The following is a 6,667-nucleotide window of genomic DNA, read 5'->3' as shown; positions in this document are numbered from 1 at the left end:
CCTGACACACCTGGACACATGCCCAAACCAAAATGAGCGGTCAGCGATAAGACAGATACGGCGTGTTGGTTTAGGACTCGTATCTGTGTTAGAGATAAGCCGAGGGTCATGAAATGGCATGATGTGGGGCAAAGGTACAACGAGTGACGAAGCCGGAGACTGAAGAAAAAAAAAGACGAAAAGCAGGAAAAGAAACTGAAGCAGAAGGAAAACGGTCAGAGAAAGCACTCTGCAGATGGACGTTAGCTTTGAATTATGCATAAGTGAAAGGAATGGAGGTTTTATGGGGTTTTTACTTCAACGCAAAAAGTGTTATGTCACCAGAAACAATGGGGATGGTGGGGGTGGGGGTTCAGGGGGGCGGAGCCAAGCCCAAAAAACATTATAAATGCTTCAATTCACATAAAACTACATTTTTTAATTATCATATACTAATAAAATGAATAGTTTAACCTTACTGGGACCTGTTTATGAACCAATAGAATAGAATAGAATAGAATAGAATAGAATAGAATAGAACAAAATAGAATAGATAGATAGTAGATAGAATACTAAAACAGAAAGAATAGAAAGGTAGAATAGAAAATAGTAGATTCTCATTGAAGGCATCAAAACTATGAATGAACACATATGGAACAAGAAAAGCACTCGGAGAGCGCAGACCTCCACCAAGACAGAGCTGCCCCCCCGATCACCACCAAAATTTAATCGTTTCTTCCTTTTGCCAGTATCAACATTTCCTGAGAATTTCATGAAAATCCATCCATAACTTTTTGAGTTATCTTGCTAACAAACAAACGTGCATGCACACACACACACACACACACACACACACACAAAGCCAAGTGATCACAATACCTGGAGGTAATTATGTCATTTTAAAAAAAAAGTGTGACATAACTCAAAGCATGTTTTATATTTTAGATCCTTCAAAATAGCCACACTTTGCTTTTATTACTTTTACTTTACTTTTATTCTCTGGATGAGCTTCATGTGGTAGTCACCTGACATGTTCTCCAACAGTCTTGAAGGAGTTCCCAGTGATGCTGAGCACTGGTTGGACATCTGTGGTCCATCTCATGTCATTTAAATGAGAAGGTGAGTCCAAACTTTGGACCGGTAGTGTAGATTTAGCAAAATATCTGCATAAGGGTCTGTTCACACAGCAGGTCTTAATGCATAGTTGAGATTTTTTGACGAAATTATTATTATATATTAACAACATTTAAATTTACGTAGAAATTTAAATTTATTGATCCCAAACTTGGGAAATTCTTTTGTAATTGCATGACACACAAACATTAACACTTAAAAAGAAGTCTGACATAGAATAATAGAAATAAGAGGGTAATAAGAGGATATAATATAAGATAGGATGTAGGGGAGTATGTTCAAAATATAGAATATGAAATGTGCTGTCCAGTGTGTACAATGTACAAGTGTACAAATGTATAAATGTAAGGCAAGGCCAGTTTATTTATATAGCACATTTCAGCAACAAGGCAATTCAAGGTGCTTCACACAGGACATTGAAATACAACGACAGGGAAAAAGAAACACATTTAAAACATGATAAAAGAAACATGTAAAAGGTGATTAAAAACAGCAAGTAAGAAAACAACACATAAAATCCAAAAATATAAAAACACACACATATTAAAGTAAGAGTTGCAGTACAGAGTTTGGAAGGAGAATATAAAATGTAAAAAGTCAGAAGCCTTTTAGTCAAAGGCAGCAGTGAACAGGTGAGTCTTTAACCTGGACTTGAAAGAACTCAGACTCTCAGCAGACCTGATATTTTCTGGTAGTTTGTTCCAGATATACGGAGCATAGAAACTGAACGCTGATTCTCCATGTTTAGTTCTGACTTTGGGAACACAGAGCAGACCTGCACCAGATGACCTGAGTGGTCTGGATGGTTCATACTGGACTAGAAGGTCTCTGATGGATTTTGGGCCTAAACCATTCAGTGCTTTATATGCTAGTAAGAGAATTTTAAAGTCTGTTCTGTGAGAGACAGGAAGCCAGTGTAGAGACCTGAGAACTGGAGTACGGAGTAAATGTACAGAGAAAGATGTTTACCGATATACAGAGAATGAGCAGATATAACCTGCCTATAAAGCCTACAGAGGAAAAATGTACAGATGCACCAATGTACAGAGAATGAGCACACACACTAACCAAGTTAACCACCAGAACAAAAAGTATAACTGACAATAACCAGAATAAATACGTAACAAACTGGGCAAGTCCACAGATCAGGTAGCCACACCTCCGCTCCTCCTCCTGGGATGCTGAACTGTAATGTTTGTCGCATTTCAATGGCGAAAAGGTCGGATAAATGCGACCTGGCCGTTCAGACTGAAGTCACATTGCAAAATATCAGATCCACGCCAGATTTAGGACCACATATGAAAGTGGTCTGGGTCGGATTAGTGCTGTTCAAACTGTCTTTAACAGAACACTGGAAGAAGTCAAAATCTTACCAAGATCATTTTCACTTGTTCCATTGGCAGATTTTTTTGCTTGAAATAAGCAAAAAAAATTAATTAAGCAAAAAATCTTGAATTAAGCAAAAAAAAATCCTAAATCAAGCAAAAAATTGTGAATTTAACAAAAAATCTTGAATTAAGCAAAAAAAAAAAATCTCAAATCAAGCAAAAAATTGTGAATTTAACAAAAAATCTTGAATTAAGCAAAAAAAAAAAAGTTGAATCAAGCTAAAAAAAATCTTGAATAAAAAAAAAACTTGAATTATGCAAAAAAAAATCTGGAATAAAGCCAAAAGAATCTTGAATCCAGCAAACAAATCTTGAATTAAGCAAAAAAAAAAAAAAAAAAAAACTTAAATCAAGCAAACAAAATAAAAACAAATAAATAAATCATAAATTAACCAAAAAGAATCTTTAATCCAGCAAAAAAAAAAAAAATTGAATTAAGCGAAAAATATCTTGAATCAAGAAAAAAATTGTGAATTAAGCAACAACAAAAAAATCTGTCAATGGAGCAAGTAAAAATTATCTTGGTAAGATTTCTTGAGATCAGATTTTCCAGATCTACTGTCTAAACATCAGTTCTTACATCTCACTGAAAAGTTCCTCTTTAGGTGATTCTGTCTTATTTTAAGTGTGATGACATATGTGGACTAGAACTGAGACAAATCCACTTGGTCAGATTTGGGTTGTTTGCAGTGCATCAGATACAGGTCACATGTGGGTGCGAACATCAGATTTGGGCACCGTTTACCTTTAGTCTGAACATAGCCTTGGTCTGAACAGGGAATTAGTTAGAAACCAGTCGGACCATCAGACCAGATGCTGGTCCACACATAATTAGACCCATCCTGGTGGTTTCTGGAGTCGAGTATGAACATAAATTATGGTAGAAGCTGTGAACATTCTGCAGTTTATGAACAAACTGCTGAGTACGATCCAAGGTTCCTCTGGTGTCATTAACAAACACACACACATGTGCATCCAGGACGTGTGGTTACCAGGACAGGAGGCTGTGGTGGAACTGGTGGAGGGAGCTCCAGTGTTGGTGGGTGGGTGGGTGTAGATGGAGCTTCCAGACCCCCCCAAAAAAAAACACTTTGCTCCATATGAAGTGGGAGGAGCAGTATGGGGACGGCCAACAAAAACAGCTGCAAACACTTCATTTTGTTCAAGCGCCAAAGCTGTGTCGCAGCCAGTTACCGTGGCAACCGTGGCTCACTGCAGCGCAACCGAAACGTCATGAATCGACAAGTTCCAGCCTCAAGAGGTCCGAACTTTGGAGTCAGTTTTCAAGTCAGAGGTTAAAGTTCAAACTGTTGCAGGGCGTGTGTCTGAAGAAATGACCTGCACAAACACAAATGATATATATATATATATATATATATATATATATATATATATATATATATATATATATATATATATATATATATATTTTTTTTTTTTTTTTTTTTTTTTTTTTATAATTTTATAAAGTTAGTGGTCACTTAATCTAATCTGTCTGTCGTTAGTACCGGCTCAGGTGTCCATGTTACCGTGGTAACCTCCACTGGTGGTATGACATCGTTAAATTACGTTACCATGACTTACAGATTGATTGATTGCCGGCTCAAAGGAAGTAACACATTACCATCACTGGTGTGTGTGTGTGTGTGTGTGTGTGTGTGTGTGTGTTTCAGTCAGTTTCATCATTTGGCTTTTTTTCTTACGCAACCTCACTGCAAACTGTCTGGACTGAAAATGTAGAGAAACACTGCCACCTGCTGGATGACGGTGGAACTGCAGGAATGATGATGATGATGATGATGATGATGATGATGATGATGATGATGATGATGATGATGATGATGAGCGGCCCGTTCTGCGTCATCACTGTTTAGCGTCAGCAGTGAAGAAGAAACACGATGAGTTCAGGATCCAACTTCCTTCTTTTACTCACTCAGTACCGTCTCCAACTGGGAAAATAAATAACAACACTGTGTATATTATATGTTTTCTGTTGACTCTGAACGTTCAAATGGGCCATACCTGATGACAATGACCATTTTGTTTATTATTTTTATTTGTTTTGGTTTATTTTGTTTCTCATTTTCTCATGTTAATCACTAGTTTGTAGATTTTCTTATTCATTTCTGTTCATTTTATTGATAACTTTGGCTGTTATTGTTCATTCTGTTGCTTATTTTATTCATTTTTACATAATTTAGTTCTTTTTTTTATGGTATTTCATATTTTGTAAGTTTTCATATTTCTTTTTGCTCATCAAAGTGACTACGGAGCCTCTGAACGTCCAAAGGGATCATACCTGATTCACATGACCATTTTGTTTATGATTTTTATTTGTTTTGGTTTATTTTGTTTCTCATTTTCTCATGTTAATTACTATTTTGTAGATTTTCTTATTCATTTCTGTTCATTTTATTGATAACTTTGGCTGTTATTGTTCATTCTGTTGCTTATTTTATTCATTTTTACATCATTTTAGTTCATTTTTTTTCATGTTATTTCATATTTTGTAAGTTTTCATATTTGGTTTTGTTCATCAATAGTGACTTTTCCATTCACCACGATGCCTCTGAATGTCCAAATGGGTCATATCTGATGACAATGACCATTTTGTTTATTATTTTTATTTGTTTTGGTTTATTTTGTTTCTCATTTTCTCATGTTAATTATTATTTTGTAGATTTTCTTATCCGTTTTTGTTCATTTTATTGATAACTTTGGCTGTTGCTGTTCATTCTGTTGCTTATTTTATTCATTTTTACATCATTTTAGTTCATTTGTTTGTTTTACATGTCACTTCATATTTTCTAAGTTTTCATATTTGTTTTTGCTCATTAAAGTGACTACGGAGCCTCTGAACATGGGTCATACCCGATGACCATGAAAAGATGAATAACTTATTTTACACCAGTTATTTACAACTATTGATCAAATTAATGGATCAACAGGTATTAAACAGTTTATGTCAGTAGATGGTTTTGGTCAATGGCGGTTGTTTAGGTCTTTATGGGTTAATGTCATATTTTTCCATAATCAGTAAAAATGTACCCCTGTAAATTATATATTATTTTTCTAACGTCCCTTTCAAATTGAATAAAACCACTGATTAGCATCTTCTTTTAAATTGCCCAAAAATCCCCTTTCACTGATCCAATCCAATCCGACTTTATTTGTAAAGCACTCTAAAACAACCACAGTGGACCAAAGTGCTGTACGGAAAAATAAATAAAAACCAAAGTAACAGAGGAAAATACAAGAAGAGATTAAAAGACATAGAACAACTGTAAAAAATAAAATAAAATAAAATAAAATAAATGCAAAAGAATAGATAAAACTTAAATGAAAGAATAAAATACAAGAATAGATTAAAGGACTTAGAACAACTGTAAAAAAAATAAAATAAAAAATACAGAAGAATAGATAAAACCAAAATAAAAGAATAAAATACAAGAAGAGATTAAAAGACACAGAACAACTGTAAAAAATAAAATAAAATTAAAAAAAAACTACAGAAGAATAGATAAAACTTAAATTAAAGAATAAAATACAAGAATAGATTAAAAGACATAGAACAACTGTAAAAGTAAAATAAAAAATACAGAAGAATAGTTAAAACCTAAATAAAAGAATAAAATACAAGAATGGATTAAAAGACATACAACTGTAAAAATAAATAAATAAAATAAAATTAAAAAAAATACTGAAGAATTGATAAAACCTAAATAAAAGAATAAAATACAAGAATAGATTAAAAACATATAAAGCGGTACAATTAAAAACAACAAAAAATAACAATAAACCAATACCAATAAATAATAAAATAATTGAATAAAAATAATACATTCAAACATCCCTCGTGGTTTCAAAAGCCAAGAAGAAAAGATGGGTTTGAAGAAGGGATTTAAAAACAGATAGAGAGGAGGACACAAGTTAGCACAATATATATACTTTATTATTATTATTATTATTATTATTATTTAAATAAATCTGTACCTTTATTTAACTCACCATAGGAGTGTGTGTGTGTGTGTGTGTGTGTGTGTGTGTGTGTGTGTGTCTACTTTTGCATCTCTGTCCATTTCAACAGTATCTGAGTCGGTCATGTGACTTGTTCTGTGCTGCAGTAGTTCCACCACCAGAGGGAGCTGTAGACCCACTCTGACCTC

Source organism: Sphaeramia orbicularis, chromosome 3 (assembly GCF_902148855.1).
Source record: "Sphaeramia orbicularis chromosome 3, fSphaOr1.1, whole genome shotgun sequence".
Classification (NCBI taxonomy): domain Eukaryota; kingdom Metazoa; phylum Chordata; class Actinopteri; order Kurtiformes; family Apogonidae; genus Sphaeramia; species Sphaeramia orbicularis.
This window is presented reverse-complemented; position numbering follows the sequence as displayed.